General features: G+C 36.6%; 1 long non-coding RNA gene across 1 annotated transcript in view; it reads left to right on the top strand.

The window, feature by feature from the left end:
* Nucleotides 1–876: 876 nt before the first annotated feature.
* The window catches only part of LOC106006932, a 57,937-nt gene continuing 34,975 nt past the window's right edge, over nucleotides 877–23,838 (top strand). The window contains exons 1-2 of the long non-coding RNA XR_001181281.2: nucleotides 877–981; nucleotides 4,028–4,101. This is a non-coding gene — a long non-coding RNA (uncharacterized LOC106006932). The remainder of the gene's footprint in view (nucleotides 982–4,027; nucleotides 4,102–23,838) is intronic.

The raw sequence follows: 23,838 nt of genomic DNA, 5'->3' as shown, positions 1-23,838 counted from the left end.
TGCAATATTGAAGTGTTGCCTTTGGAAATTTGGATATTAAAAGGTTGCCAAGGAAATTCCAGACATCAGATAGGCCTTGGGTGAGGAGGAATAGTACGAATTGCCAGATTCTTCAAAATAGGTTGAGGAGTGACCAAGAAATTGGTAGAGGGTAGTGATGAGACTGGGGTAAATGATGGTTGACCCAGGAGAAGAGAGAAACACACTGGAAAGTTAGAATATTCTTGACTCAATTGCTTGCTTTTGTGAAGCAAGGGGCATGACAGAATGATCACCTTCTACACTAGAGCAGGGGACTGACATACTACACCCCTCAAATCTGGCCCGCTCTCTGCTTCAATGAAACACAGCTACACTCATTCATATTTGTATTGTCTATGGCTGTTTTTGTTACAATGGCAGAGTTGAGTAATTATAACAAATTGTATGGCTCCCCAAATCTAAAATATTTACTACGTGGCTGTTTACAGAGGAATTTTGCTGTTTTCTGCTCTAGAAAGATTCAGGCAAAGTAGTATCTTCTAACCTATGCTAAGATTTATTTTATTCAAAGAACTGAAGAACTATTGGATATATAGTCAAGAAGAAGGAGTGAAAAATGCTTACTGCAGAAAGTGAGTTTCGGAAGACATGAAGCACATTTTGAGAGGGAAGTAGGGAAGCAGGAGAAATGGAGGGGGCATCAGGGAGAATGAGCACTGAGCAATATAGGAAGGAAGGTCCACCAGAAGATGGTCTAACTGAGAGACATATTTTTGGGAAAATTATCTAGGATTTCCAAGCATGGCTAAAGAGGCCTAATGGAATCTTCTAGTCTCAAGTTTCCAAAACGGAATCTTGGTGTCCGTTTCTATCAGAAGACAGTGTAGGCTGGAACCTCAGGCCAAACATGCCAGAAACATGGCAGTAAAATTCTGTTGGTCAATAGTGGTGAAGGTCTGGTTAAGATCACAGCCTGGGGACATGAGAAGATGGATAGAGGTAATTCTACCAAAAAGAACTTGATTCTTAGGTTATAAGGCCTTGTCTGTCCCATGGATTACTAGACCACAAATCAATATTAACAACAACAACCACCAGCACCTCATTGGGTATAAATAAGCTCCTGTTTCATCACAGTACAGTATTCTGTAGAGAGAGAGATAGAATTATATATCTATGTACATACAACCTATGTTCTATGTACTATGTACTAACCTACGTATCTACCTGTGTCTTTATCTTTGTATCTATGTATGTATGTATCTATGTATCTATCTTTGGTCATGTATTTTTTAGGTAGAGAATCTTGTTTTGGACATTTAAGTGGATGGATTTGTTGAACCACATATTAGTTCAAACTAGTACAGTTAATTCAAACGACACTGAGATCAAATGAAACAAAAATGTACTATCTAAAATATAAAATACTCATTAGTTCCCTGTAAGTTTTTACTTTGGTCACCTTAAGACTGTCCCTTGTTAACAGACATTCAAACCATAGGACCTTATAGGAATTAAATTATCAAAACTCAGCAGTAAATTCATTATCCGTGCTATACACTTTTAAGTATATCTATTTACTACAGGCTTCAGACTTCTGTTATTACACTGTAATACTATGTGTTCATACCAGCAGAGTGAAAGTAACATAAGTCATTTAAAAGGTTAATTACCTCTGATGTGAAACTGATAATAAGAAATAAAAATATAGACATCAAATATATCTATGAGCATAGACAAAGTGTCAAAGGCAGAGAGGCACCTGGGTGGCTCAGTCGGTTAAGCATCTGACTCTTGGTTTCGGCCCAAGTCATGATCTCAGGATTCTGAGCTCCACATGGGGCTCCACGCTCAGTGGAGACTCTGCTGGAGACACTCTCTCTCTCTTTCTCTCTAATAAATAAATAAATAAAATCCTTTAAAAATGTATCAAAGGCAGAAAAATTGAATGCAAAGTTATAAAAGCAGAGTGAATAACCTTGGAATGGTCCAAAAAGGTTTATATTTAATTTTCATGTAGGTTTTAGATAATGCTGAAGGAGGAAGTGACAATATAATGTGATAAGTCATAACAGGAATAAGAATAAAATGCTGCCTGGGGGAGTGAAAAAAAAAAAAAAGGTTTCAAAAAACTGTTACATTTTTGTCCTAAGAAGAATGAGTAGGAATTCACTACCCATGAAGGGAGGCAGAGCTTGGCTTACATTACTTCTACCCCAAAAATACCAGAAGGAAAGAAAGAATATGAAAGTCAGGTTAGTTTTCAAAGTCATCATTGATTTGGAAATGTTTCTCAAGTTCAGATGCACATTCAGTGTATGTTGATACAAATTGTTGTTTATTCATCTTTTCTTCTTTTATTCAATTTTTTAAAAAAGTTTTTATTGAGACAATGATGTGTGCTAATCTCGTAGTAGATTCTGGGAGAACAAAGATGCAGCCCCCAGCAAACTCACTTATGTTGGGGGACAGCCAGTAGGGGGACCAAGCAATTCCTGGGGTAATATCACAGCAGAGATGAGGACAGGAATAGTGATGGTATGGATGATGCTGTCAGAAAGTCTGCACTACAGAGAAGACAACTTACTCTAGAAAATTTACTACTATATTATGGTATTAGATGTTCCTTTTAGGATACAGCTTTGGTCAGAACAAGGCTATCAGAAAATGATGCCAAGGAAAACTTTCTGTTTGCTGCAACAGGAATTTTTTAAATTATTTTTTCTTTTCTTTTTAAATTTTTTATAATTTATATTCGATTAATTAACATATAGTGTATTATTTGTTTCAGGGGTTCAGGTCTGTGATTCATCAGTCTTACATAACACCCAGCGCTCACCACAACACATACATACCTTCCCCAAGGTCCATCACCCAGTTATCCCATCCCCGAATCCCAGCAACTCTGTTTGTTTCCTAAGATTATGAGTCTCTTATGGTTTGTTTCCCTTTCTGGTTTCATCTTACGTTATTTTTTCCTCTCCTCTCCTATGATCCTCTGTCTTGTTTCTTAAATTCTGCATATCAGTGAGATCATATGATAATTGAAGTAGTAAGAGTTTTCAAATACATTGCATAGTACCTCAATGTGAAGGACTTTGCTAGCTAATGAGCTTTATTCTTTAAAGGTTGTGAGGTTTCTGCACCTGTCCCATTCAAAACGGAAATTACAGTTGACCTCTAAAGTCTCTTCTAACACTGACATTCTCCTAGTTAATAACCATTGGGAATATTAAAAATAAACAATGTTAAGTTTCACCTGAGTTTATGTAGTGCTGAGGATAACTTTTCTCAGACATCAGAAGTGTTATATTAGAAATACCCCTGATTTCTTTAAGATCTCTTATCACATTTTAAAAAGTCATTAGCATCAAGTACCCATTTGGGGAACATTTTCAATCCGACTGACTTGTAATTTAAAAAAACAAATCATGGGACGCCTGGGTGGCTCAGTGGGTTAAAGCCTCTGCTTTCGGCTCAGGTCATGGTCTCAGGGTCCTGGGATCGAGCCCCGCATGGGGCTCTCTGCTCAGCGGGGAGCCTGCTTCCTCCTCTCTCTCTCTCTGCCTGCCTCTCTGCCTACTTGTGATCTGTCTGTCAAATAAATAAATAAAATCTTTAAAAAAAAAAAGATAAATCATATTGCACACCTAGCTTGATAAAATAAAAGAGAAGTCATGCTATTTTGCCTGTGTATTTTTAATTTAAAAATATAGATTATTTAAATGTTATCTTTAGTCATATTTTGGGAGCTGCTTCTATGGCTCAGCTATTTATAGCAGTCTGGGACCAGACGTAGAGCAAAATCTTCCTATATAGGAGGCACAGGCTCCTGAGGATAGAAACTGACTGACAGGTGCTGAGAGGAAGGGCAGGTCAGGGCCCAGCAAATTGTCAGAGTGTCCTGACAGTGGGGGCGGGGGGAGCACAGAGAGGAAATCTTTTAAGTAGCAACTCTGAGATGTCAGTTGGGGAACACTTACAGCAGCTCACTCCTTGGATTCCAGACACTGGCCTGAGTTTCAAGGTTGAACTCTTTCAACAGGGACCCTGCAGGAGCAAGACCGGCCATCTTATCAGAGGACTTAGGGTCTGGGACATGTGATGAAGACTTTTCAGGTACAAGGAACATTTCTAGTGTTAGGGTTAGTGTTAGTATATTGGAAAGATGCTGAGTTTTAAAAGGAGTAAGTAGTTCATTTGTTAGGGAGTTGGTCTCTCTTTGAACCATGACCTTTTCATCCCTTGTACTGCCACTTCTGTAAAAACTCAGGCTGTCCTACAAATGAATGGTAATTAAGGTCAACTCAGATTTGAGTATTTTATGTTTTTATTTTTATTTTTTTGCTTTTAAAAATTTAAGTACTTTATTTTTTTAATTTAATTTTATTTTTTCAGTGTTCCAAGATTCATTGTTTATGCACCAGACCCAGTGCTCCATGCAATATGTGCCCTCCTTAATACCCATCACCAGGATTTGAGTATTTTAAAACCAATACTTCAAGGGTTCTTAAAGTTATCTTTAAACTGCCTAAGTACTTCAGTTGTTCATTGGTAAGCATTTATAGAGTTTACACTGTGTACCAGTTATGTATTAAGTACTAAAAATAACAAGATGAGCAAGACATGATATTTGCCCTCGAGGATCCCATGGCCCTAGAAGGTAAATAGACATGAAAAAGTACAATGCAGTAAGATAAACTCCATGATCACAAAACAGATAAATAATGTTCATTTTTTCTAAAATATAACTCTTTGCTCAAAATTTCTCAATATCTTCAATATCTCCCCCATTAATTTCTAACTGAATGAAGGACTAATATTCATTCATCTTGCTTTGTCAGTGCACTACATAGTTAAACCTTGTCTTCTATCTCCATAAAGATCATCCTTTTCACTTTGTGTTCAGATTCTTGTGATCTAACCACATTGAATCAATTGTCAATCGTTAGACATGATGTTTCTGTGTAACTGCAATTATGTGGAAATTCTTTCTATCTGAATTTTCCACCTTTTTTTCCTCTCCATCTTTTGAATCCATTTAAGTCCATCAGAAATACTGTCTTCTCTGTGGAGACTTTCCTGAATTCTCAGACAGAGGCAATTCATCCTTCATTTAGACTAGCATAATATATTCCATGTTTCACACTTACTGCTTGAAAACATTGAGCACTGACTAGATATTACTTGAATTATTTCCATCCAACTCTTATCATTGGACTATATTTAGAGATTCAGAGCAGAAATCATATCTTGGTATCTTGATTATTTTTACATGCCTCACGGAACCTAATCCACAGCCCAGTATAAGGTAAGCAATAAAAAAATACCAGAAATTTCTGAATATAATGTAGTCTTCCAAATTGAGTAAACCTCCAAATTCCCAGAAAGAATTTTACAAATGAAATAATTTTGCTCAAGATATAATTGTACTTATCATTAAATGTATCTGAGGTAGTCTAATAACTAGATTTTCTGCTTGATTTATTAAATTATTTATACTTCAATATTTAAACTACATATTTTAGTCAAAATAATAATTAAGAAATAACACATTTCTCCCTCTCATATTACATGGAAAATTTTACTCAAACTCTTACATGAAACCCCATAATGGAGACCTTTATCTTTAACACTTAATAATCATCATCATTTTCACTGCAATCTAAATTTTTTTAATGATTTTTATGGTCTCTGGAAATTTTATTTCAAATAGCAGAATCCAAATGCATATCTTCCAAACAGTCTTTTTTTTTTTTCATTTGTTGTGTGGGTATATACTCATATTTACCGTCATATAAGCAGCTACTACCTTTTTAAAAATTGATAGACTTCTTTTTCAGCAGTTCTAGTTTTATTGAAAAATTGAGTGGAAAGTACAGAGTTCTTTACTCTCTCTAGTTTCCCCTATTTTAACACCTGGCACTAAGGTGGCATATTTGGTGTAGTGGATTAGCTAATATTAGTATGCTACTGTTAGTTGAAGTCCATAGTTTACATTTGGGTTCACTATTTATGATATATTCCATAAAGGTTTGAGAAATGTGTAATGAGATGTATCCACAGCTACAGAATCATTCAGAAACATTTCACTGCCCTGAAAATCTTCTATGCTCCATCTACTAATTCCTTCCTTCTTCTTTTCCTGCCCTTGAACCTCTGGCAACCACTGACCTTTTTATCCTGCTTCCATAGTTTTGCTTGTTCCAGAATGTCATGTAGTTGGAAACTTAGAGTATGTAGCCTTGCTTTTTTCAATTAACAATATGCATTTAGGTTCTTTTATGTTTTTTAATGGCTTAACAGCTCATTTCTTTTTATTGTTGAATAATATCCCACTGTATGCATTTTTGTTTATTCATCTATTGAAAAGTGTCTTGGTTGCTTCCAAGTTTTAGCAATTATGAATGAAACTGCTAAAAACATTTGTGTGCATGTTTTTGTGTGAATATGTTTTTGCTGTATTGGTCTTATGGGAAGTTTTGAAATACATAATATACATTAATATGTAATGTATATAGGGTGGTTGGATTATGGACATTGGGGAGGGTATGTGCTATGAGGAGTGTTGTGTAAGCCTGAAATGTGTAAGCCTGATGATTCACAGACTTGTACCTTTGGGGCAAATAATATATTATATGCTAATGAAAATAATTTTAAAATATTTAATATATACAATTTTGAGATCATACTCTCAGGAAAAATTACTGGATTTGGTGTAATATATTGACCTTTTTTTTTTTGAAAAATTTCTCTGTTGACCTCACTAAATCTGTGGATCCAACATTGACTGAAGTAGTTTGGAACAATGGCATCTTTACCTTATAATGATACAGCTTTGAACTTGTTAGCTGATTGTAGCATTTCTAAGCTATATGGTCATGCAAGATAACCTTCTTGTATGTTAGTTTACTATACATAACATGACAATAGTGTATTTCAGGGCTGTTGAGAGTATTCACTCATTAAAGATCCATAAATGGTAACTAATTTATTGACAATGATGTAAGTAACAGTTTAGAATATAAGGCACATGTGAAAATTCCTAACATATTTTTCAAAAAGAGCAGACGCAAGAGATTCAACTCTAAAAATCAATGGGGGCATGAAAACTCATCTCCCAGAGCCCCAAGAAACCTTATGGAATTGGATAATTAAGACATACAAACCTCACCAAGCAAACTCCCACAGAACTGACAGAAGTGAATTAACATGTAATCTTAAACTTAGTTCCCATCAGAAATGTACAGTTTATAGATTATAAAATCATACATACTCCTCAGAGTATTGTATAATCCTTGGGAAAGTAAATTTTCCTGGATTTTTAAAGGTATTTATTTAACATATTAATTTAATTCATTCATATGCTTATGAATTATTTTATTTCTATATTTCTGGAAGATTATAAACATTGCAGAAGTAGAGGCATACATGGACGTGCTGAGAGGCAGTTCTGTGCTGCAGAATAGAAAAAGTTGGGGTTCTCCAGTCATATCAGAACAAGCTGATCCCAGCTCAGTGATTTATTAGCTGTATAAATATGGCAACTGATTTAATCATTCTGAATCTCAATTCCCCCTGTGTAAAACTGAGACAATAATTCTTATCTTTATGGGTTATTTTATGAATGGCAAGTAATATTTGTAAAGTTCATGATAATAAATGATCCTCAAATAGTAACTCTTGCTCAGATCCCTTTATTTAAATCCTTCATCTGAGTCCTTTCCAGAATTCTATTTTTCAGCAAGATATGTAAGTGGCTTAAGAAAGTTGGCTCATACAATAGATTTTTAAAAGACCAATTTGTCTGCATATCCTGTGATTTAATCTTCTAAATCTAAGTATATCCTATATAACATAATTGAGAATGAGATAAATAAGAATAAATTGGTAAAAAAAACTACAGAATCGTTTTTATATTATATAAATTTAAATGACCTAAGTTTCTCTTTCTCTTCAAACTTTCTCCATTTGGCAGTAAAGCTAACTACAAGTAGTTACTAAGCTTTACTTCTTAAAATTTGGCCCCTAGGAAAAGTTACTAGCTGCTCTAAGTCTGGTTCTAAGCCCAAACTCATGTTGGGTCACGTGCCCATAACTAGACCAACAATTGTGGAGAGAGAGATAGAGTAGTATAGGAACAGACAGAAGTCATAGACTTACCAACTGTTGGAACTACAACACATATTATATTATTATTGTTGTTATTATATATATTTTTTGAATCACTTAAATTTTATAAATTACTTAACTGTGACAATGAGTCTTCAGAGACTTGCCCAAGTGTAAAAGCCAGAGTGGAATAAGGATCTAGTTATTTTCTGACAGTCAGGTATTAAAGGAACAATAAAAATAGATGTAGAGATCCCAAAACCAGACAAGGATCCCATCAAAAAAGAGAGCTATAAACCAATATCCTTGATGAACACAGATGCGAAAATACTCAACAAAATACTAGCCAATAGGATTCAACAGTACATTAAAAGGATTATTCACCACGACCAAGTGGGATTTATTCCAGGGCTGCAAGGTTGGTTCAACATCCGCAAATCAGTCAATGTGATACAAGACATCAATAAAAGAAAGAACCATATGATACTCTCAATAGATGCTGAAAAAGCATTTGACAAAGTACAGCATCCCTTCCTGATCAAAACTCTTCAAAGTGTAGGGATAGAGGGCACATACCTCAATATCATCAAAGCCATCTATGAAAAACCCACCGCAAATATCATTCTCAATGGAGAAAAACTGAAAGCTTTTCTGCTAAGGTCAGGAACACGGCAGGGATGTCCATTATCACCACTGCTATTCAACATAGTACTAGAGGTCCTAGCCTCAGCAATCAGACAACAAAAGGAAATTAAAGGCATCCAAATCGGCAAAGAAGAAGTCAAATTATCACTCTTTGCAGATGATATGATACTATATGTGGAAAACCCAAAAGACTCCACTCCAAAACTGCTAGAACTTACACAGGAATTCAGTAAAGTGTCAGGATATAAAATCAATGCACAGAAATCAGTTGCATTTCTCTACACCAACAGCAAGACAGAAGAAAGAGAAATTAAGGAGTCAATCCCATTTACAATTGCACCCAAAACCATAAGATACCTAGGAATAAACCTAACCAAAGAGGCACAGAATCTATACTCAGAAAACTATAAAGTACTCATGAAAGAAATTGAGGAAGACACAAAGAAATGGAAAAATGTTCCATGCTCCTGGATTGGAAGAATAAATATTGTGAAAATGTCTATGCTACCTAAAGCAATCTACACACTTAATACAATTCCTATCAAGGTACCATCCATCTTTTTCAAAGAAATGGAACAAATAATTCTAAAATTTATATGGAACCAGAAAAGACCTCGAATAGCCAAAGGGATATTGAAAAAGAAAGCCAATGTTGGTGGCATCACAATTCCGAACTTCAAGCCCTATTACAAAGCTGTCATCATCAAGACAGCATGGTACTGGCACAAAAACAGACACATAGATCAATGGGACAGAATAGAGAGCCCAGAAATAGACCCTCAACTCTACAGTCAACTAATCTTCGACAAAGCAGGAAAGAATGTCCAATGGAAAAAAGACAGCCTCTTCAATAAATGGTGCTGGGAAAATTGGACAGCCACATGCAGAAAAATGAAATTGGACCATTTCCTTACACCACACACAAAAATAGACTCAAAATGGATGAAGGACCTCAATGTACGAAAGGAATCCATCAAAATCCTTGAGGAGAACACAGGCAGCAATCTCTTCGACCTCTGCTGCAGCAACATCTTCCTAGGAACAACGCAAAAGGCAAGGGAAGCAAGGGCAAAAATGAACTATTGGGATTTCATCAAGATCAAAAGCTTTTGCACAGCAAAGGAAACAGTTAACAAAATCAAAAGACAACTGACAGAATGGGAGAAGATATTTGCAAACGACATATCAGATAAAGGACTAGTGTCCAGAATTTATAAAGAACTTAGCAAACTCAACACCCAAAGAACAAATAATCCAATCAAGAAATGGGCAGAGGACATGAGCAGACATTTCTGCAAAGAAGACATCCAGATGGCCAACAGACACATGAAAAAGTGCTCCATATCACTCGGCATCAGGAAAATACAAATCAAAACCACAATGAGATATCACCTCACACCAGGCAGAATGGCTAAAATCAACAAGTCAGGAAATGACAGATGCTGGCGAGGATGCGGAGAAAGGGGAACCCTCCTACACTGTTGGTGGGAAGGCAAGCTGGTGCAGCCACTCTGGAAAACAGCATGGAGGTTCCTCAAAATGTTGAAAATAGAACTGCCCTATGACCCAGCAATTGCACTACTGGGTATTTACCCTAAAGACACAAACGTAGTGATCCAAAGGGGCACGTGCACCTGAATGTTTATAGCAGCAATGTCCACAATAGCCAAACTATGGAAAGAACCTAGATGTCCATCAACAGATGAATGGATCAAGAAGAGGTGGTATATATACACAATGGAATACTATGCAGCCATCAAAAGAAATGAAATCTTGCCATTTGCGACAACATGGATGGAACTAGAGCATATCATGCTTAGTGAAATAAGTCAAGCGGAGAAAGACAACTATCATATGATCTCCCTGATATGAGGAAGTGGTGATGCAACATGGGGGCTTAAGTGGGTAGGAGAAGAATCAATGAAACAAGATGGGATTGGGAGGGAGACAAACCATAAGTGACTCAATCTCACAAAACAAACTGAGGGTTGCTGGGGGGAGGGGGTTTGGGAGAAGGGGGTGGGATTATGGACATTGGGAAGGGTATGTGCTTTGGTGAGTGCTGTGAAGTGTGTAAGCCTGGTGATTCACAGACCTGTACCCCTGGGGATAAAAAATATATGTTTATAAAAAATAAAAAATTAAAGGGGGAAAAAAAAGAAAAAAATAGATGTAGATAAAGGAAAGGGGAAAGTAAGAGAAGGACAGGAGAGGAGGAAGAGGTGGTAAAAAAGGAAGGAAAGAAGAAATGTTGAAGGGGGGAAAAGAAGGGGAAAAGCAGCTGCCACTGTGATTGTGGAATTAATGGAATGAGTGGGAGAAGAGGTTACGAGTGGCTAGCTTGGGAAGTAACACCATATTTGCCCCGAATAACATCTGTAGACAATGGATAATGCCTTATGTAGTGTATACAGTAAGTAGAACCAATAAATGTTTCCATTTGATTTAAATTGTCATTTGTAACTCAACTTTTCTCAATTTTGCAATAGATGTGTTTATCCGTTTTAACTTTTTGTTAATTTTTCACTCATTTTCTTTTATATCTTAGTACAAATCTACAGGCTGCTATTCACAAAACTGGTACCATTCTTGGAGCCATCACAAAAAGGAAAAATAATTATTTGCTTCTGCCTAGTTTGGAATGTCAGCATAAAACTTAACACTTAGTAAAGTGTACCTCAATTCCTTAACAGGAACTACTTCATCAGAAATGTAAATTTTGGCTCTTACTAGTAATATATTCAGTGACTACTCATTGGTATACCAGATAATCACTTGAATTTTTAAAACACTGCCATAAAACACTATGTTTTCTTCATCAAGACTTATCTCTAAGCATATATATCTTTGAGATAGTGTTATTTATATATCATGGTATTTTCCTTAGAGCTATTTGAATGATTTATTCAAAACCATGGACTTCTTGCTGATTAAGAGCAAACAGGTACTTACCAGTGCAAAGAAAAAATAATTCTTAGGGAATGAGTCTAATGAGAGATAAAGTCTTACAAAAGGTAATTACTGACTTTTGATAATACTAAACTAAATATATTTTTAAAAATATTTATCTACTTATTTTTGAGAGAGGGCTCACGATAGTGGGAGAAGGGTGTTGGGAGAAGGAGGGAGAGAGAGAGAGAGGAGCAGACTCCCAGGTCAGCATGGAGCCTGATGTGAGGTTTGATCCCATGACCCCAAGATCATGACCTGAGTCAAAATCAACAATTGGATGCTTAACTGAGTCACTCAGGTGTCCCATAAACAAAATATTTTGAAACTTAGTATCTTCATAATATAACAAAAAAGTTGAAAATAAATGGCATTTTATTAAAGTCACTAGCTAATAAGGGAATAAACAATTACAGCACCAATATCTGGGTAGGGGGAACCCAGAAATCCAGAGAGAAGAGCCTGGTTTTCAAAATTGCTTCTGCTCTCTGGACATTTGTCAGTCCAAAATAGGTATCTGACAAGACTGAATCTTTGGGAAGATTTTTGGGTAGATGGAGAACTAAATTGGAAGCCAGTGTTACCAAATAGGTTGACCCTGGTAAATCTCCTATGATTGGGGTTGGAACCAGAGGGGATGACTCTAGGTATAAGGACACATCAGAGGTAAAACATCTTAGTGTGTTTGCGTAGCCAAGAAGTTGTCAATTTCTGAAACTGGGTTAAAGTAACAGAAGTGGTAAAATATGTAAGTAAATGCAAATGAATATTGACTATATAAAATAATAGTATATTATCTCATGGGGCTTAAAACAGGTAAATAATTAAAATCCATTTTTTTTAAAAGATTTTATTTATTTATTTGACAGAGAGAAATCACAAGTAGATGGAGAGGCAGGCAGAGAGAGAGAGGGCAGCAGGCTCTCCGCTGAGCAGAGAGCCCGATGCGGGACTCGATCCCAGGACTCTGAGATCATGACCTGAGCCGAAGGCAGCGGCTTAACCCACTGAGCCACCCAGGCGCCCTTAAAATCCATTTTTTAAAAAAACACACAAATAGAAGGGGGAGGTGTTGTAAGGTATCTGGCTGCATTAACCAGAAAGAGATAATTAACTCAAGGGCATGTTCTAATATCAAGGAGACCACTATGCCTAGTAAAAGAGGTATAAACAGAGTTAATTTGAAAGGGTGAATAGAAAATAATCCAAAAAAGTCAAGAAAAGAGAAAAAAGATATGACTGAGTAGAACAAATAGAAAATTCAGAGAAAGATTGTAGATTTAAACCCAAATACAAAAAATATTGCACGTAAATAGACTAAGCACTCTGAGATGTGATCTGTCTAGACAAAAATACAAAAACAAAAACACCTCAATTTTACACTGTTTAAAAAAAGACATGTAAAAAATATACAAATATTGATTGGGGAAAATGGGGAAAAGATATGAAAATGCTTGACTTAATTGACACAGATAGAACATAAAAATAAAATGACACTTACAGAATCTAATTCTGTAGAAGACACATTATTTTTGTTCCCAAGGAATATTGAACAACAACTAACCCTAAAACATACTCATCAGATTCAAAAGATTGAAACCATACAGAATATGTTTTCTAGTCACAACTGATTTAAGCTAGAGATCCATACTTAAAACAAACCAAAAGAAGCAACCTGCCCCCTCCAAAAAATCCCCAAACCAAAAAACAAAAACCTTTAAAAATTCCTATACGTACAGAAATTAATCACAGTACTCTTAAATAGCTCATGAGATTAAAAATTAACCATAATAGAAACAAGAAAATATTTTGAATTGCACTGTTTTGAAATTAATATGCATTGTACTTGTGGCATAGATCTAAAGCAGAGTCTATAGACAATTTTATAGCTTGAGTATGTATTTTAGAGGTAGAAAAGTTTGACAAATTGATAAGTTAATCATTCCTCTCCATCAAGCTCAAAAAAAGGAACTAAAAAGGAGTCTCAGATGGTGTAGTTGATCCAGCATCTGACTCTTGATCTCTGTTCAAGTGGTTGTCTCATCCTCCTGAGATGGGGCCCCTGATGGACTTGGCACTCAGTGTGGAGTCTGCCTGAGATTCTCTCCCCTCTTCCTCTGCCCTTCCTGCTCATGCCCACAACCTCTCTCTCCCAAATTTATAAATAAATCTTTAAAACAGAAATTTAAAAAAAGATGGTAGATGATAATGAAGAGCAGATGTTAATGACATGAAAGAAAAATAGATAATAGAGAAAATGAAACTGAAGATGAGTCCTTTACAAAGACTAATTAAGCTGATAAATTAATTAATTAAGACTGATCAAGGAAAAAAGAAAAAAAACACAAGTAATCAAAATCAAGAATGAGATATAGACATTAATATTACTCTGCAGACTTAAAAAATAATGGAAGATTTTTGAACAACTTCATGCCAATACATTTAAAAATGTAGATGAAATGGACACAATCTTTTAAAAGATAATGCATTCTAAATTGACACAAGAAGAAAAAAGAGAAAATCCTCATGGTTTTATATATATTAAAGCAATCCAATCTATAATTAAATAACCTTCCCAAATTTCAGTGCAAGGACAAACTGAAAATGGAACAGAAGAGACAGTCCATAAATATAACATCACCTAATTTTTGAAAAAAAGTAATGACTGCATTGTAGTGGGAAAAGAGAACCTTTAAAGTAAATGGTGCTGGATTAATTGCATAGCTATTTGGATAAAATATATTTATGTTGGGCCTATCTCACACCGTATGCAAAAATTATTATTTTTTTAAAAGATTTTTAAAAATTTATTTATTTGACAGAGATTACAAGTAGGCAGAGAGGCAGTCAGAGAGAGGAGCAAGCAGGCTCCCTGCCCAGCAGAGAGCCCGATGTGGGGCTCGATCCCAGGACCCTGGGATCATGACCTGAGCCGAAGGCAGAGGCTTCAACCCACTGAGCCACCCAGGCACCCCCATATGCAAAAATTATTACCAGGTAGATCAACACTCTAAATGTGAAGATAAATCATCTATATTTTAAGGAAAACATAGAACATATTATTGACTTTGGAGTAGGCAGATCTTTTTGAACTATTAATCACAAAAGAAAAAAAATAAATTGGACTATGTTAAAACTAAGAACTTCTTTTTATAAAAAATATATCAAGGAAGGACACCTGGGAGGCTCAGTCATTTAAGCATCTATCTTCATCCCAGGTCATGATCCCAGACTCCTGGAAGCCAGCCCTGTGTTGGGGGGTCTCTGCGGAGTGGGGAATCTACTTCTCCCCCTCTCTCTGCCCCTCCTCCCACTTTCTTTCTTTCTCTCTTTCTCTCATAAATAAATAAATTAATTAATTAATAAAATCTTTAAAAAATATAGATCAAGGGAGTGAAAAAGTAGCCCATAAAGTGGGAGAATATCCTATTACTTACATCAAGAATATATAAGGAACTCCTACCAGAAAAATACAGTCATCAAACAGAAAAATAGGCAAAAGACTGAAATGATCATTTTACAAAAAAAGACCTCTCTAGGGTCTGAATATTTTTGTCTTCATCAAATTCATGTTGGAGTGATTTGCCCTATGCCCTACCCTCCCTTATGGATCTATGAAACTGGAAAAAAGGAAACATCATCTAAATTGATTTAGGAAAGCCAGAAGGGGGTATTCTCACACATTACGGCTCATTGCAGCTCTTTGCAGACCCACAAGGAAGAGGTCTATATTCTACTATCGCGGTAGGAGGAATGATGATTTTCTCCCTGCTTGGTAGCAGCCCAGCCAGTAAGACACTGTTGCAACTCAGCCACTGAAAAGCCATGACACTTCCAATACCACTTGACTCCAGTGGACTTCTTGTTTATAACAGCCCTTCTCAACTCCCCTCTTTCGCCTTTGTTCCCTGGATTTGTCTATGCCTTTTGCTATGGCTTGTCTGTACCTAACTGCGATCCTTCTGCTTTTGCTGAGTAAATCCATTTTGCTGGTAACGTAACTGGCTGCTTTAAGTTTGACAGATACAAGAAGAATTGTTGATTTTTCAGTCTTTTCAGATTTTTACTTCTCAGGATGGAGTGGTGATTTCCAAGCTCATTACATGTTAGACGTGTATTTTTATGTGTATATCTTCCACATAGAAAGCAACAAATTCACATGACTTCACTGATGAATTCTACCAAATAGTCAAGTAAGAAATAAGAGAAACCTTATATAAAATTTTCTAAAGAATAAAAATGTTGGGGCACCTGGGTGCATCAATGGGTTAAGTCTCTGCCTTGGGCTCAGGTCATGATCTCAGGGTCCTGGGATCAAGCCCCACATTGGGCTTTCTGCTCAGTGGGGAGCCTGCCCCTCTGCCTAGTTGTGATCTCTCTTTCTGTCAAATAAATAAGTAAAATCTTAGAAAAAAAGTTGGGAATACTTTCCAATTTATTTTATGAGAATAGCATAAACTTAATGCCAAAACCAAGCTAGAAGATTAGGTGGAAGGAAAGTAATGGGTGATTTTCATTCATACACAGAAAAGCAACTATCTTAAATTATTAATAAATGAATCCAGAAATATACAAAAAGCACAATATATCATAACCCTACTGAGTTTATCCTAGGAATGGAGTCTGAACAACAGAAAACAATTAAGGTAACTTACTTCCTTATGATAATAAAGCAGGAAAATCACACGCAGTGAAAGCCATTGATAAAATTCAGCAATCATTTATGATAAAGTACTCTTAGCTAACCAGAAGTAGATAAAAATTTTCTTATTCTAATAGATATTTTTGGCAAAAAGCTTATAACAAATATTGTTATGAAATGTTGAAATATTTCTCATTGAGATAAGAAACATATGTCAAATTCTTCTTCTTATTATTTTTATTAACATATAATGTATTATTGGTTTCAGGAGTATAGGCCTCTGATTCATCAGTCTTACACAATTCAAAGACTTACCATAGCACATACCCTCCCCAATGTCCATCATCTAGCCACCCTATCCCTTCCTCTACTTCCACCAACCCTCAGTTTGTTTCCTGAGATCGAGTCTCTTATGGTTTGTCTCCCTCCCTCACACATCTTGTTACATTTTTCCCTCCCTTCCCCCTTACGGCCCGCCCACACTGCCTGTCAAATTCCTCTTATCAGAAGATCATATGATAATTGTCTTTCTCTGATTGACTTATTCCACTCAGTATAATACCTTCTATCTAGTTCCATCCACATCAATGCAAATGGCAAGATTTTACTTTTTTATGGCTGCATGGTATTCCATTGTATTTATATATATATACCCCAAATCATCTTTATCCATGCATCTGTTGATGGACATCTAGGCTCTTTGCGTAGTTTGGCTATTGTGGACATTGTTGCTATAAATATTTGGGTGAATGTGCCCCTTTGGATCACTATGTTTGTATCTTTAGGATAAATACCCAGTAGTGAAATTACTGGGTTGAAGCATAGCTCTATTTTCAAATTTGAGGAACCTCTATGCTGTTTTCCAGAGTGGCTGCACCAGCTTGTACTCCCACCAACACTGTAGAATGGTTCTCCTTTCTCTGCATCCTCACCAACACCTGTTGTTTCCTGACTGTTAATTTTAGTTAATTTTAGCCATTCTGACTGGTATGAGGTGGTATCTCATTGTGGTTTTGATTTGTATTTCCCTGATGCCAAGTGATGTGGAGCACTTTCATGGGTCTGTTGGCCATCTGGATGTCTTCTTTGCAGAAATGTCTGTTCATGACCTCTGCCCCTTCCTTGATTGTATTATTTGCTCTTTGGGTGTTGGGTTTGGTAAATTCTTTATACTAGCCCTTTATCTGATATGTCATTTGCAAATATCTTCTCCCATTCTGTCAGTTGTCTTATGGTTTTCTTAGCTTTTTCTTTGGGCTGCAAAAGCTTTTCATCTTGTTGAAGTCCCAATAGTTCATTTTGGTTTTGCTTCCCTTGCCTTTGGCGATGTTTCTAGGAAGAAGTTGTTGAGGCTGAGATCGAAGAGGTTGCTGCCTGTATTCTCCTCAAGGATTTGGATGGATTCGTGTCTCGCATGGAGGTCTTTCATCCATTTGGAGTCTATTTTTGGGTGTGGTATAAGGAAATGGTCCAGTTCCATTCTTCTGCATGTGGATGTCCAATTTTCCCAACACCATTTGTTGAAGAGACTGTCTTTTTTCCATTGGGCATTCTTTCCTGCTTTGTCAAAGATTAGTTGACCATAGAGTTGAGGGTCCATTTCTGGACCCTCTATTCTGTTCCATTGATCTATGTGCCTGTTTTTGTGCCAGTACCATACTGTCTTGATGGTGACAGCTTTGTAATAGAGCTTGAAGTCTGAAATTGTGATGCCACCAACTTTGGCTTTCTTTTTCAACATTCTTCTGGCCATTCAGGGTCTTTCCATTTCTTTGAGAAAAATTGATGGGATTTTAATAGGGATTGCATTAAATGTGTAGATTGCTCTATGTAGCATAGACATTTTCACAATATTTGTTCTTCCAATCCATGAGCATGGAAAGTTTTTCCATTTCTTTGTGTCTTCCTCAATTTCTTTCATGAGTATTCTGTAGTTTTCTGAGCATAGATTTTTTGCCTCTTTGGTTAGGTTTATTCCTATGTATCTTATGGATTTGGGTGTAATCGTTAATGGGATTGACTCCTTAATTTCTCTTTCTTCTGTCTTGCTGTTGGTGTATAGAAATGCAAATGATTTTTGTGCATTGATTTTATATCTTAACACTTTACTGAATTCCTGTGTGAGTTCTAGCAGTTTTGGAGTGGAGTCTTTTAGGTTTTCCACAAAAAAGATCATATCTGCAAAAAATGAGAGTTTGACTTCTTCTTTGCCAATTCCGATGTCTTTTATCTCTTTTCCTTGTCTGATTGTGGAGGCTAGGACTTCTAGCACTATGTTAAATAGCAGTGGTGATAGTGGACAGCCCTGCCATGCTCCTAACCTGAGGGGGAAAGCTCTCAGTTTTTCCCCATTTGAGAATGATATTTGCTGTGGGTTTTTCATAGATGGCTTTGATGATATTCAGGTATGTACCCTCTATCCCCATGCTGTGAAGAGTTTTGATCAAGAAAGGATGCTGTACTTTGTCAAATGCTTTTTCAGCATCTACTGAGAGTATCCTATGGTTCTTGTTCTTTCTTTTATTAATGTACTGTATCACATTGATTGATTTGTAGATGTTGAACCAACCATGCAGCCCAGGAATGAATGCCATGGGGTTATGGTGAAGAATCCTTTTAATGTACTGTTGGATCCTATTGGCTAGCAGTTTGGTGAGAATTTTTGGATCCGTGTTCATCAGGGATATTGGTCTGTAATTCTCCTTTTTGATGGGGTCTTTGGTTTTGGGATCAAGGCAATCCTGGCTTCATAAAATGTGTTTGGAAGCTTTCCTTCCATTTCTAGTTTTTGAAACAGTTTCAGGAGAATAGGTATTAATTCTTCTTTAAATGATTGATAGCATTCCCCTGGGAAAACATCTGGCCCTAGATTCTTGTTTGTTGGGAGATTTTTGATGCCTGCTTCAATTTCCATACTGGTTATGAGTCCGTTCAGGCTTCCTATTTCTTCCTGGTTCTGTTTTGGTAGTTTATATATCTCTAGAAATGCATCCATTTCTTCCAGATTGTCAGATTTGCTGGTGTATAGTTGCTCAGAATATGTTCCTAGAATTGTTTTTATTTCTTTGGTGTTAGTTGTGACCTCTCCTCTTTCATTCATGATCTTATTAATTTGGGTCCTTTCTCTTTTCTTTCTGATAAGTCTGGCCAGGTGTCTGTCAGTCTTATTAATTCTCTCAAAGAACCAGCTCTTAGTTTCATTGGTCTGTTCTAGTGTTCCTTTCATTTCTATTTCATTGATTTTTTGCTCTGATCTTTATTAGTTCTCTTCTGCTGGGCATAGGCTTTCTCTGCTGTCTCTTCAGCTCCTTTAGGTGTAGGGTTAGGTTGTGTATTTGAAAACTTTCTTTTATCTTGAGACAGGCTTGTATTGCTATATACTTTCCTCTCAGGATCACCTTTGCTATTTCCCAAAGATTTTAAACAGTTGTGTTTTCATTTTCATTTGTTTCCATGAATTTTTAAAATTCTTTAATTTCCCCATTGACTCATTTATTCTTTAGTAGGATACCCTTTAGTCTCCATGTATTTGAGTTTCTTTCCAACTTTCCTCTTGTGGTTGACTTCTAGTTTCAAAGCATTATGGTCTGAAAAAATTCAGGGAATGATCCTAATCTTTCAGTACAAGTTGAGACCTGATTTGGACCCAGGAGCTGATCTATTCTGGAGATGGTTCCATGTGCACTAGAGAAGAATGTGTATTCTGTTGCTTTGGGATGGAATGTTGAATGTATCTGAGATGTCCATCTGATCCAGTGTGTCATTAAAGCCTTTATTTCCTTGTTGATCTTTTGCTGAAGTCATCCATCCATTTCAGCGAGGGGGGTGTTAAAGTCCCCTACTATTATTGTCTTATTGTCAATGTGTTTCTTTGATTTTGTTATTAATTGGTTTATATAATTTTCTGCTCCCATGTCAGGGGCATAGATATTTAAAATTGTTAGGTCTTCTTGTTGGGCAGACCCTTTGAGTATGATACAGTGTCCTTCGTCATCTCTTATTACAATCTTTGGCTTAAAATCTAATTCATCTGATATCAGGATTGCCACCTCAGCTTTCTTTTGATGTCCATTAGCATGGCAAATTGTTTTCCACCCCCTTCCTTTAAATCTGGAGGTGTCTTTGGATTTAAAATAAATTTCTTGCAACAACATATTGCTTTGTTTTTTTATCCATTCTGATACCCTGTGTCTTTTGATTGGAGCATTTAGCCCACTTACATTCAGGGTAACTATTGAAAGATATGAATTTAGTGCCATTGTAATGCCTATAAGGTGACTGTTACTGTATATTGTTTCTGTTATGTTCTGGTCTATTACTTTTAGTCTCTCTCTTTGCTTAGAGGACCCCTTTCAGCATTTCCTGTAGGGATGGTTTGCCGTTAGCAAATTCTTTTTTTTTTTTTTTTTTTGTTTGTCCTGGAAGCTTTTTATCTCTCCTTCTATTTTCAATGACACCCTAGCTGGATATAGTATTCTTGGGTACATATTTTTCTCATTTAGTTTTCTGAATATATCATGCCAGTCCTTTCTGGTCTGCCAGGTCTATGTGGGTAGGTCTGCTGCCAATCTAACATTTCTACTGTTGGATGTTACATGTCTCTTGTCCGAAGCTGCCTTCAGGATTTTCTCTTTGTCACTGAGACTTGTAAGTTTTACTATTAGATGACAGGGTGTTGACCTACTTTTGTTTATTTTGAGGGGGAATTCTCTGTGCCTTTATTTTAAGATTTTATTTATTTATTTGCCAGAGAGAGAACGCAAGTAGGCAGAGAGGCAGGCAGGGGTAGGGAGTAATCAGGCTCCCCGCTGAGCAGAGAGCCTGATGTGGGGCTCAATCCAGGACTCCTAAATCATGACCTGAGCCAAAGGCAGAGGCTTAACTCACTGAGCCACCAAGGCATCCCACCTCCTGGATTTTGATAATTTTTTCCTTCCCTAAATTAGGGAAATTCTGTGCTATAATTTGCTCCAATATACCTTCTATTCCCCTCTCTCTTTCTTCTTCTTCTGGAATACCAATTATTCTAATATTGTTTCATCTTATGGTATCACTAATCTCTTGAATTCTCCCTTCTTGATCCAGTAGTTGTTTATCTCTCTTTTTCTCAGCTTCTTTATTCTCCATCATTTGGTCTTCTATATCACTGATTCTCTCTTCTGCCTCATTTATCCTGCAGTAAGAGCCTCTACTTTTTATTGCACTTCATTAGTAGCTTTTCTGATTTTCTTTTTTACCTTTTATATTTCAACTTGGTTAGATATCAGTTCTTTTATTTCTCCAGAAAGGGTTTTTATTTCTCCAGAAAGGGATTCTCTAGTATCTTCTATGCTTTTTTCAAGCCTAGCTAGCATCTTGATAATTGTCATTCTAAATTCTAGTTCTGACATCTTACTAATGTCTAGATTGATTAGGTCCCTAGCCATCAGTACTACCTTTTGTTTGTTTGTTTGTTTGTTTGAGGTGTTTTTCTGCCTTGTAATTTTATTCAGAGAAGAATAGATGAATGAGAGAACAATATACTAAAAGGGTAGCAATGACTCCAGAGAAATGTACATTAACCAGATCAGAAGAGATCCGAAAGTGGGGGGAGAAGAAAGAAGGAAAAATTTTTAAACAATTATGTATAACACATTTAATGATTAGACTGGTGAATAGAACAGAGCCACACACTTGATTATGGGTGCATTTTGGTTTGTTAGAAGAAACTGCCTCCTAAAATTTTAAAGAAAGAGAAACTTATATATATACAAAAATAAGGGTAAACATGATGAAGGGATGGCATATGACTATAAAGATAAAAATTTAAAAAGATTCTAAAAAAGAAATTGATAAGATAATGGATTGGTTGAGAAAAGAACAAACAAAAAAAAAAAAAAGGAGAGAATGTGATCAGCCTGGAGAGTAGAACAAAGCCATATGCTGGATTTAGAGTATATTTTGATCTGTTAGAAGAAACCATATCCCCAACTTTTAGGGAAATAAAAACTTATATGTATACAAAACATAAGGTTAAATACAATGAAGGGATAGAATATGACTATAACAATAAAAATTAAAATAGATTTTTAAAAAAGGTATTGATCAGATAAAATAATTAAAAACATTAAAACAGGAAAGAGGAAAAATTTTAAAAATAGAATAATTTTTTTTTTAAATCAACTTTAAAAGACTAAAGAATCATGGGGTGGGGGGGAGCCATGAATTCTATGTGCTGCATGCCCCTAGCTCTGGAGTTTTACAGTTCTCATTGATTGGTGAACTTGGTCTTGGCTGGATACTCTTGCTGATCTTCTGGGAGGGCCTGTTGCAGTGATTCTCAAATGCCTTTGCCTGAGGCGGAATTACACTGTCCTTGCGAGGGACCTGGCTAAGAAGTCTGATAGGGTTTGCTCTAGGGAGATTTTGTTCCCCGAATGGTTTCCATACAGTTTTGGAGGAGGAGAATGAAGATGGCCTCCCAATCTCTAGCCCCTTAGGAGCTGAGAACTTAGGGTTGCACTCCTCAGTGCACCCTCAAAGAAAAGCAGTCAATCCCTCCTGTCTCTCTTGTCTCCAGCCACACTCCAAGCTCACCCAGCCTCTGAATGAGCATTTCTATCTCTGGTGCACAGCTCTGTTTGGAGTCTCCAAACCCAGAAGATTCCTGCCACATGCCACTCCTTCCAGAGGAAGATGGTGAATCTCCCTGTTTCTGCCACTTGTAGGGTCCCTGCTCAAAGTATAGTGGTCCGGCTGTGACTTGGGTCACAGTTTAAAGTAACCCCGAACTGAGATCCCCTTTCTCTTCCATCCCTACAGCTGGCTTCCCCACTGTGATACCTGGGAGCTCTGCCACATTCAAACACCCCTGATCTTTTTGTGATTGCACAGGTCCTGAGACCACACTGTCCCTGCAAGAGTTCCACCCCCGTTTAGCCCCTGGAGCAACATCTCTCCATGGAGCAGACTTCTAAAAGTTCCAATTTTATGCTCTGCTGCTCCACCACTTGCCAGAAGCCAGCCCCTCCCCCTGTGGTCTCTCTTCCGTTCACTTCAGATTCACTTCTCCCCAGGTCCTACCTTCTAGAAAGTGGTCACTTTTCTGTTCCTAGAATTGCTGCTATTCTTCTCTTTGGCTGCTGTTGAATTTGTAGGTGTTCATAATGGTTTGATAACTATCTAGTTGAATTCTTGGGACCTGAGGATACTTAGGTCTCCTTACTCCTCTGCCATCTTGCCCCTCCTCTATGTAAATTCTGCCTACTATTTATTTCTCTTCCAAATTGCACTACACATCTAGTCAAAGCAGTAAGACAAAGAAAAAATCTTATAAGTATCGAAAATGAAAGAATTAAACCCTCATTAGTTGTGGATAATATGAGTACCTATGTAGAATACCCAAAGAACCTATGGATTAATTATTAGAAATATTACAGATGTTGATACAAGGCAACACACCAAAATTGGCTTTATTTCTATAAACCAGCAATTACAATTAGAGACTTGAAAAGATTATTAATATAAAA

This window comes from Mustela putorius, unplaced genomic scaffold (genome assembly GCF_011764305.1).
Source record: "Mustela putorius furo isolate JIRA1106 unplaced genomic scaffold, ASM1176430v1.1 tig00003987_pilon_pilon_pilon, whole genome shotgun sequence".
NCBI lineage: Eukaryota > Metazoa > Chordata > Mammalia > Carnivora > Mustelidae > Mustela > Mustela putorius.
Note: the sequence above shows the minus strand (reverse complement) of the source record. Positions and strands in the feature narration are given on the sequence as shown.